Raw genomic sequence first — 11,451 nt, forward strand, 5'->3', positions numbered from 1 at the left:
AGCTGGCAGCTATCAAATGACATGCCACATTTTTCTTAAGGTGGAAAAGGTAAAAATCCATGTGAATAGAAAAATATGAGTAGGTTCTTAGAGCTAAGAGTCCAGTGATGAAGAGCTTATCTTTGCTACTGATCTTGGCTTTGCTTACATCTGGAAATCTTACTCAGTGTTCTGAGAAGTTGCCTTAAAATGTATTGACACATAAACCGGCTGTAGTCCAAACATAATTCTGTTGGACTGGGGCTGGGGGAGGTACACCTGTCCCTCTGGCCACAGCAGGTTCAGGGCTGGGTTGGGGCCAGGGGAGAGGCACCTGTTCCCCGGCCGTGGCAGGTCCTGGGCTGGGCTGGATTAGGACTGGGGGAGGGGCACCTGTCCTCCAGCCACGGCAGGTCTGGGGCTGGGGAGGGGCGCCGCAGCAGCTATTAGACTGGCAGAGTTGATATATTTGTTCATTTATGAGACATTTACTTAATTATTTGTTCTTAACCTGGAAATTTAATCTTGTTCTGATATTTTGTTTGAGGTTGTGCTTTGATTGTTTATAGTTAGGGAGGGAGGGAAAAGTATGTTAAGTTAGAGGTAGTCTCCTGATATCATGTTTTGCATTCGATTTTAGTTAATTGTTAGGGGTAATTAATAAAGCTTATGAAATGGAAAAGTCATCTCAAATCCATCTCTTTAGCTTAATAAATGGGGCTCCGTTAAATCACTGAGAACTTTGGAGAGATTTATTAGAATTAATCAACCTCTGCATTGATTAGCTCCAATTATTCTTGCAATATGTTGACAAAGAATAGGTTCAGATGCTACTCAGTGCTCGTTATGATTTGATGGATCCTTTTAGAATTCAGACATGTGACCTCTTAAAAAGTTAAGAGATCAACGGCAGGATTGATTTCCTTATCCCCAGAAATCCTCAAGTAAAAGAGTTTCAGATTGGAGAATCATAGAATCATAGAATATCAGGGTTGGAAGGGACCTCAGGAGGTCATCTAGTCCAACCCCCTGCTCAAAGCAGGACCAATCCCCAATTAAATCATCCCAGCCAGGGCTTTGTCAAGCCTGACCTTAAAAACTTCTAAGGAAGGAGATTCTACCACCTCCCTAGGTAACGCATTCCAGTGTTTCACCACCCTCCTAGTGAAAAAGTTTTTCCTAATATCCAAGCGATATTGGGCGATAGGAAGCGATAGGACTTTGAAAAGTGTCTGTTCATTCATGTTCTGTAGAGACTTGTTAGAGTTTGGCAGCTAAATTCTCGGAAGATTATATCTGTACCAAGCATGCTCCAGCTCAGGGCTGCAGGGGCTGAGCAAAACATTTCCCGTAATTGCTTCTCCTGGCTGCCAGTGGCCTCTGAGGTGCTGGGTACATGAACTGAAAGCAAGAATCCTCTCTCTCCTGTGGTCTTAATGCTCCCTCTGCTGGCTCCCAGGCAACAAGGCAGCGGAATGCAGACTAATGCAGAAAAGACAAAAAGAAAAGGAGTACTTGTGGCACCTTAGAGACTAACCAATTTATTTGAGCATGAGCTTTCTTGAGCTACAGCTCACTTCATCGGATGTGAGCTGTAACTCACGAAAGCTCATGCTCAAATAAATTGGTTAGTCTCTAAGGTGCCACAAGTACTCCTTTTCTTTTTGCGAAGACAGACTAACACGGCTGTTACTCTGAAGCAGAAAAGACAAGAGCCAGAGTGGGGGTGGGGAGACTGAGATATAATAAATTGTTCAGCAGGGACAACACTGCCCGGGGATGGAGACTGAGAATGGGTGAGCAGGGAAAGGAAACTGGGGCGGAGATGTGCAGCCAGGAATGGGAGAAAAAAAACAGAGCAGGCTTGTGGGGGTGGGAGAAAGGCAGCAGGGTCTGTACCAACTAGAGAACTCTCCTTTCCAGAACCTGGAATGGAACACAAGATTCCTGCATTTCACCACCTCTCTGCTGTCAGCAAATATGTGTGAAACCTACTACCACAGTGTGTTTTGTCTCCTCTAGTTCTGGTCCACACAGAGGCTAACAACCTATTACTGCTATTAGCTACTCCGTTAGCATAAGTGACCGAAGTCTGGGTGGTGAATTTAAAGATTCCAATCCTGATGAACCATGCTGGTATCAATATGATACCATGTGACTGAATTTCTAATGTTTTCAATTCATGTTTATAAAAACCCAGGGAATTACAAAGAAAAATGATGTTAAAATAATATTATTAAGGTTGCCAAGTCAAGCACTCAAATGTTAGGAAATGACAGAATTAAGGTTGACTGTACAACCTTAATTTGACACCCTTGTGTGTATGCATTATAATACAGCCTTTAATTACATGAACACATACTGTTTCTTCCACAGGATCCAAGCCTCATTCAGTGCACAGGATGGAATATGATCTATAAATGAATCAGGGTTGCGCAGAAGAGGTGTCTGTTGGCCATAGGAACACTGCTTCATTTGTTGGAGAGTTGGAAGGGGTGTAGTAAATGAAGCAGGGGACTGCAGGACTAGAAAGGACAGTCAACAAGACAAGAGCAGGCCCAATAGCATACCCAGGCCTGAAACCAGTGAGAGGTGTCAAGGAAATCTGAATCTTTCAGAAACTGCCACATTTCTCTAGAACCATGGATAACATTTTCAAAAAGTGCCTAACTGACTTAGGAACCCAAGTTCCTCAGGTACTTATGGCTAGATCCACGAAGGGGATTTAGATCCAGTGGTTTACCATTTAGCTTTCAAGTGCCTTACTGCCTAGCAGAATTCAGAGCCCTGAGTTAGGCACCCAGACTCCCTATATAATACACAGGAACTTTAAGCACCTATGACTGGAATTCACAAAAGTCAGTGTACTGAGCAGTGAGCCACCTGAACTAGTCAGTAGGAAACACATAGGACAGGGGGGTGGCCTAAGCCCCATCTTTCACAGAAGCTGCCTCCCTCCACTTGGGGTTTCCAGCTGTGAACCATCTCCTAGAGATAAGCACCATCAGCGGGGCAAAAAGATGCTACTTAAATTACTAGCAAATGCTGCAAATAGTTGATGTTCCCAAGGAACCTCTTTGGCAGTACAATATCTGATGTTTTATTAAGCCTGTTCTCCCTGCAGACAGATATAATTGCTTTAAAAATTAGTAAGTACTAAAGATTCAAGTTATGAAAAATTAACGGGAGGAAATTAGGCTTATAGTGTTATTAATGGAAAACAGGGAAAACCCTGCAGTGACTTAAATTGCTTATTTTTAAATGATTGGAAGAGATGAATAATAAAACCTAAGAAGAATGACCCTTCACTTGTTACAAACTTTAAAGGCCATTGTAAACCAAAATTAGGATTCTAGGATAATTGTAAAGCAGATTTTTTTAATGAAACTGCTTCAGACAAATACAGTACTACACACATGAAATGAGCCATCAATAGCAGCGGTGAAGCCAGGTGCTTCAACAGAGTCAGGAAACAACTAGATAAGTCCATAAATGGAAAGGAAAGATGAGATCTGAAACAGAAAATGTGTGGAAAAGAAACTATCAAAAGGAGCCGATGTGATTGGGACAAATACCTTTTCCTCTTCCCAAGATTTTTTTTATTTGTTTTGACTATGTTAGAATCATTTTCACTTTCATAGATGTTTGAGGAGGCAAAGGCCGCTGGTTAAAAGGCTGGGTTTTCACTAGCAATAACAGCAGCGACAGTCCTAACTGAGGTATGATGCAAAATGAGCTAGGTAATTCCATCTCATCCCTTTCCCGCTGTATTGCCAATCCAGCTCGCGCTGTTCAGCACCGTATAGGAAATACCTGCCCACAAAGGTCAGAATAGGAACTCAGTATTAACCCAATGGTTACCCTTAAAAACTTGCCAGTTGCCTTAGATAACAAAATGACCCAGATTCTCTCCTGCACTGAGATATCCCTCCACTGGTGCTGAGTGTGTCAGAGATCCAGTTATGGCTCCCTGATTTTCTAGCTTCTATGGACTCAGCCCCAGCCGTAACATAAGATAGAGACGCCTGGGGACCATATGCCAGCTGAGAAGTGCTACAGGGTATAAGGGAACTAGGGCATAGGCCGTCTGGCCTAACAGTCACAGTTGGGCTGGTGTCTATAAGTCAAGGACAGGCACAAGGCAGTAGTCAGCAAGCAGAAATTAGAGTAATCACTAGAGCCAGGGTCAATCGGTAAGAGCCTGGGACAGCATTAGGCTAGAGTCAGTAGGCAAGAGTCAGGGTCAGAGACTAGAGCTCAGAAAGCAAGATGAGGCCTGGAGTCACAGCAAGCCAGAAATCTGGGTTGTTACCTAGACAACTTCTGAGGGCACCCTGTAAGGTTAAACAGTGAGCACAAGCCAATCAGAAGGCTGCCAGGTGCTATTGTTAAGGCCCCTTTGGGTGGGACATCCCCTAGTGCCGAATTGCCACAATGCTATATGTAGCCTCCTGTGAGTGATGTGGAAAAGTCAGCTGTCCTAAGCTCTGCAGAACTGGGTTCTAGTCCCCAAGGTCCATACACAGAGAATTCTGCTCTGCCCTTTATGTCCCTTTCTACTTTATAGCACATCCACTCTGGCAGGGGCAGGGGCAGGGAAGGCTGGCTGAGAAGCCCAGAGCCAATTTTCACGTGACCAGCTGCAGTTATTTGCACTCAAGTAATACAAAGAGGTTAGAACTGGGGTCAAGAATCTGACCCCTATCATTTTTCTTCAGTATTTGCAGAATTGTACAAATTTCCTATATTAAGTTTACAGGAATGAAGGAAAAACTGTAGACACCTTCTCTGTTTATCTAAGGCACATTTCACAATTTTTTTAAAGGGGACCACTGTATGATGCCATTTGTAATCTTTCTTCATACATTCATAGATTTGAAGGCCATAAAGAACAAAGAATTTAGGTCACACTTACAGTACGGGGGACTCTAAAAAAGCAGTGACTCTAAAGAAGATTTGGGGGTTATTGTGAATAATCAGCTGAACAGGAGCTCCTAATGTGATCCTGGGATGCATAATCAGGGGGATCTCAAGTGGAATACAGCAGTTATTTTACCTCTGTATTTGGCACTCCATTGATACCAGTGGTGGGTTGGGGGAGGGGTTTGCTAGCTCAAGCACCTCAGGTGAGCTCAGCTGCTGCAGCAGGAGACAAGAAGAGAGGCAACCTCTCAGATAGAAAAAGCTAACGTACTCAATGCTTTTTTTGCCTCTGTCTTCACGAACAAGGTCAGCTCCCAGACTGCTGCACTGGGCAGCACAGCATGGGGAGGAGGTGACCAGCCCTCTGTGGAGAAAGAAGTGGTTCGGGACTATTTAGAAAAGCTGGACGAGCCCAAGTCCATGGGGCCGGATGCGCTGCATCCGAGAGTGCGAAAGGAGTTGGCGGATGTGACTGCAGAGCCATTGGCCATTATCTTTGAAAACTCATGGCGATCAGGGGAAGTCCCGGACGACTGGAAAAAGGCTAATGTAGTGCCCATCTTTAAAAAAGGGAAGGAGGATCCTGGGAACCACAAGCCAGTCAGCCTCACCTCAGTCCCTGGAAAAATCATGGAGCAGGTCCTCAAGGAATCAATTCTGAAGCACTTAGAGGAGAGGAAAGTGATCAGGAACAGTCAGCATGGATTCACCAAGGGCAAGTCATGCCTGACTAATCTAATTGCCTTCTATGACGAGATAACTGCCTCTGTGGATGAGGGGAAAGCAGTGGACGTGTTGTTCCTTGACTTTAGGAAAGCTTTTGACATGGTCTCCCACAGTATTCTTGCCAGCAAGTTAAAGAAGTTTGGGCTGGATGAATGGACGATAAGGTGGATAGAAAGCTGGCTAGATTGTCTGGCTCAACGGGTAGTGATCAATGGCTCCATGTCTAGTTGGCAGCCGGTATCAAGTGGAGTGCCCCAAGGGTCGGTCCTGGGGCTGGTTTTGTTCAATATCTTCATTAATGATCTGGAGGATGGTGTGGATTGCACCCTCAGCAAGTTTGCAGAAGACACTAAACTGGGAGGAGAGGTAGATACGCTGGAGGGAAGGGATAGGATCCAGAGGGACCTAGACAAATTAGAGGATTGGGCCAAAAGAAATCTGATGAGGTTCAACAAGGACAAGTGCGGAGTCCTGCACTTAGGACGGAAGAATCCCATGCACCGCTACAGACTAGGGACCGAATGGCTCGGCAGTACTTCTGCAGAAAAGGATCTAGGGGTTACAGTGGACGAGAACCTGGATATAAGTCAACAGTGTGCCCTTGTTGCCAAGAAAGCCAATGGCATTTTGGGATGTATAGGTAGGGGCATTGCCAGCAGATCGAGGGACGTGATCGTTCCCCTCTATTTGACATTGGTGAGGCCTCATCTGGAGTACTGTGTCCAGTTTTGGACCCCACACTACAAGAAGGATGTGGAAAAATTGGAAAGAGTCCAGTGGAGGGCAATAAAAATGAATAGGGGACCGGAACACATGATTTAGGAGGAGAGGCTGAGGGAACTGTGATTGTTTAGTCTGCGGAAGAGAAGAATGAGGGGGGATTTGATAGCTGCTTTCAACTACCTGAAAGGGGGTTCCAAAGAGGATGGATCTAGACTATTCTTAGTGGTAGCTGATGACAGAACGAGAAGCAATGGTCTCAAGTTGCAGTGGGGGAGGTTTAGGTTGGATATTAGGAAAAACTTTTTCACTAGGAGGGTGGTGAAGCACTGGAATGCATTACCTAGGGAGGTGGTGGAATCTCCTTCCTTAGAAGTTTTTAAGGTCAGGCTTGACAAAGCCCTGGCTGGGATGAGTTAGTTGGGGATTGGTCCTGCTTTGAGCAGGCAGTTGGACTAGATGACCTCCTGAGGTCCCTTCCAACCCTGATATTCTATGATTCTCTGATTCTGTGACCCAAGCCATTTAGGGCTGTGAAAGTCAAGATAGGCTTTAAACGCTTAAGCTTCACCCTGAAATCAGGCAATAGCCAGTGCAGATTGTGGAGCACAGAAGTAATGTGCTCTCTCTCTCTCTCTCTGTCACTGAAACCCTGTTTAATGAGTGCTCCGCTGCACTGGCTGCAGTTTCTGGATGATTTGGTAGAATAGCACCAGGTGGAGCTTGTCATAATAGATTTTCCTTAAAGGGTATGTGTACACTGCAGCAGGAAGTGTGCTGCCCAACCTGGGTAGACAGCCATTCTCTGCTCAAGGTAAGATGCTAAAAATAGTTGTGTGGATGTTGCGGCACAGTGAGTAGCATGGGCTAGCCATCTGAGTATGTACCCTGGGGGTTAGGCAGGCTTGTATCTGGGTAGCTAGCCCAAGCCACTGTCCACGCTGCAACATCCACACTGCTATTTTCAGTGCGCTAGCTTGAGCATGTGCCCAGCTGCAGTGTAGACATACCCAAAGTGACAACGGTGTGCATAACTATGGCACATCTGGATCCAGATGGAAAGGAAGGAGCTTTCTTTTTGAATGCAGACGAAAGCTCTTAACTACTGCTGCTGCCCAGAAATTCAACACCAGCCAAGAATCCCCAAACTATGAAACCTTGGGGGAAATGGGAGGATGCTGACATGATTCATTAGAGATGCTGACATGATTTCCACCATTTCCTCCAGTTGTTTTTCTCATCGTACAAACATCATCTCATTCTTGCCTGAGTTGAGATGCAGCCATCATCCATTAAATACTAGATAAATCATCACTCCCGTGCATCTTAAGATTTAGAAGAGACCATAAGAACAGCCATACTGGGTCAGAGATGGACAAAGGTCCATCTAGCCCAGTATCCTGTCTTCCAAGAATGGCCAATGCCAGGTGCCCCAGAGGGAATGAACAGAACAGGTAATCATCAAGTGATCCACCCCCTGTCGCCCATTCCCAGCTTCTGGCAAAAAGTCTGCATAGACGGAAGACTAGAAACAGAAGAGACTATGAAAGTCTGCATACTTAGAAATGTAGTGACAGCATAGTCAAGACACCACAACCCTTGCTTGCTTGAGTTGAATATCACAGCCACAATCCATCAACATCCCATACTCCAAAATAGGACTTCAGGCATGGCTAGTGGGACTGATAATAAATAATATAATATGCTCACTTCTTACTCCCTGTTTGCCTACTTCCATGACTATCATGATAGGGATTGAGGCGACAAATCCTTAACACCCCATCCCTGTCTAGGGGGATTGCCAAGTCCTCAACTCATGGCAGACATCCAAAAGCAGCCACTGAGAGAATGCAGCTGCAGCAACTGACTACCTGAATAAGGACTTCCAAATAGGCCACAAATGATGCCAGAGACACACCGTCCAATTCCCCAACTCCACCCTCCAAGCCTTCCTACAAAAGTCTTCCATCCACATCCTATGGAACTGTTCCATCCTAAAAAGGCTAGTTAAATTACACATCCCCCAACCATCCATTCATCACCGCAGAGATCCCACCTGACAGAGTGAACTAAGTGATAGCCACATGTCCATCTTCCCTCCCCCCATCCCTCCCTGTAGAACACTCACTTGCCAGGGGTCATAGACCCATTCAGTCCTCCATCCCTGCTCCCCATGACCTCCCAAGGTGAGATCTCAAACATTCATCATCATAAAAAATACCTTAAGAAAAGTTAATCCCAGTAGTAACAATTATTTCATTAGAGTAGTGAAAGTTTCTGGAGAACATTAGCTTTAGGACGTATTCGTGCTGCACACTCTTGCAGACATGATTCTATCATTGGTGAATTATCTATAATTTTGGTAAGAATGGGTGATCCATTTTAGTCTGTTCTAGCTCCTATAGTCTGTTGTAAATGGCTGATTAATACTGGAAATACAAGATACCTTAGGCAAAATGGTTGGCATAATGAAATTTAATGAGAGAAACCGCATAATAAATGAATGAACATTTCCAAACTAGTGAGTGCTGTGGAATATCTGTAATTACTAGGTCCTCGGCAGCTGATGACCGAGTGACAGTGTTTGTGTTCATTAGCTTCAGAGCTCCCTGATGCTTTCTTCACACCAGCTGTGAATGGAAAACACATTAGTCTCGGCCATGAAAAGAAGTTAAAACCCAGTAAACAAGTCAGTCACGATAAATAAATGCTAATGGCTGCATCTACCCTGGTTAATTCCATTCCTGGACAAATGAATATAAAAAGAGCGGACAACAGCAGGCCACTGAAATAAAATAAAAAGCTACAAAGTTCAGGAATGGAAATTTCTGGAGGCTGCATCTTTTATTCTTGGCAGAATTTATATTCTCTGTTTGTACCTTACTATTTTCTTTTCCATTTTCCTTTCTTATTTCTGAAAAATTCTTGAACAGAAGACATGCAGCAGCACCATCTGCTGGTTAAATCTAGTGCTGTGTCAACAGAGGAAAATCCAGGTTGTCCTTTAAACTTGACTTTTATAACCATCTAGTTAATTGCATTCTGTAAAGACTTTGAGCTTGATTCTTGGATCCATTTATGGCCCTGTCACGGGGCATGGCTCCCCTTTTGCCCTCTCCCTGCAGAAACTGCACAGACTCCCATGCTAGCACCTTCATAGGTCCTTTTATTTTGAGTTCCCTTCACCCTTTCCACAACAATCCCCATGCAACAGTCTATTTACAATGTTAACCTAGCGTTTGGCCCTCTCACCAGGACCTCAGGGGAATAGAAGTCTCCCTATTCTGTGCCTCTGTGTGACCAGGCTCAGCTAGACCTGTCCCTCCCTCTCTCCCCCCTGACACCTCCATCCTGCCTCTTTATCAGCCTTGGGCTGATGGGGTAATTGGCTCCTCAGACCATCCAGCTGCCTAGCCTGATTGACTAATTACCCCCATCAGCTTTCTCAAGGGAAACTAATTAATAGCTGAGTGATCAGAGTGCAGGCTCCCATGTTTTCAACCTCCACTCTGTCACAGGCCCCTTTGTGTGTCTCTGGTTCTACAGAGGGACCCATACAAGCTGACCTAACCAGACAGCTGAGGAGTCTCGTGTGTAGAATCATTTGCTGCCTCAGAACCACTCCCTTCCTATCTCTAGCCCAGGAGTGGAAGCTGGGGGAAAGTGGAGTCCAGAGTGCTGTCTGCTGGAAGTGCATGGTTATCCTTGGTTGCTGGAATGGCTTCTTAGAGACGTTGGTATGCAGGCACAAATTAGAGCAGTTATGAAGTGCCTCTAAGTTATATCAGAGGCCAAACTGGGCCTCATCTGGCCCTAACGTAGCAAGGGCATAAAGGTTGCATCCAGCTGCCAATGCTTCCCTTTATAGATCCAGCTCTGAGTGCAGAGTCAGCCCCGATCTGTCTCTTTTTTTAATAATGCAGAAGAATGAATACATCTTTCCACTAGTGCAAAGTGCATAGTGATTTCAGGAACAAAACTGTTGTGTACAATGTGGAATAGAGTTATTACTACTGGAATAAATGTCTTACAAAATGGATATCTGTGGAAAAAATTCACCGGAAATGTCAGATTTATTTTTTCCATGGGGCAGAGGTCCTTGCTCTGATCTTTGCTATTTCACCTATTTATCATCTTCTGAGTCGTAGGTTTTTGAGGGACAGTGGTACAATTTGGGGCTATCAGACTCACACCACTGCAAAATGAATGCTCTCAAGCATCCCAAGGCCTGAGAAAAAGTCTAGTTGTCAACATGCTGACTAATCTAGCTTCTCTAGTGGATGAGTTAAAAGTAGAGCTAATTGGAAAATTTTCCAGTGGAATGTGGTTCCATTGGGGAATGCTGTATAGTCAAAATGAAAATTTCAACAGGAATGTGTTGATTTGGATGAAATTTCATTTTGAAAATAAAAGGAACAGTGTTTCAGAATGGAATGTTTTGATTTTTCACCTTTTTGTTTTGAAGTTTAAGTTTATTTTTTTGAATCAAAACTGGAACACATTTCAGTTTTTATCAAAACAAAGAGTGTTCCCATTAACCCAGACTGATATGTGTGTGCGTGTGCATGTGTGTGTGTGCAAATTTTCTGTTGCATGGGGAAAAAAAATTCATTCTGGTTTGGAAGAAAATCAAATTTCAAAATCTCAAATTTTTTCATGGAAATTTTTCATGAAATTCCAGTTCCCACACAGCTCTGGTTAAAATGTTCAACTATTTCAAATATTGGTAGAGCCGTTTAGGTCCCAGGATATCAGAGAGACACGGTGGGTGAGGTAATATCTTTTGTCTAACCAACTTCTGTTGGTGAAAGAGACAAGCTTTCAACCTACACAGGGCTCAGACCTGAAGAAGAGCTCTGTGTTGCTCAAAAACTTGTCTCTCACACCAACAGAAGTTGGTCCAATAAAAGATATGACCTCACCCACCTTGTCTCTCTAACTATTTAAAGAAATTTGGGTATTTATGTGCCTCTAACATTGCTTAGGGATACAATTAGCCGGGGAGCAAAAATACGTTTTTTACATGCACTGGAACCTCAAAGTTGAGGATTACTGTTAATGAGTGGGAGGCTATGACCTTTCTTGAGGGAGTCTTAAAAGAAA

The sequence above is a fragment of the Eretmochelys imbricata genome, chromosome 1 (genome assembly GCF_965152235.1).
Source record: "Eretmochelys imbricata isolate rEreImb1 chromosome 1, rEreImb1.hap1, whole genome shotgun sequence".
Classification (NCBI taxonomy): domain Eukaryota; kingdom Metazoa; phylum Chordata; order Testudines; family Cheloniidae; genus Eretmochelys; species Eretmochelys imbricata.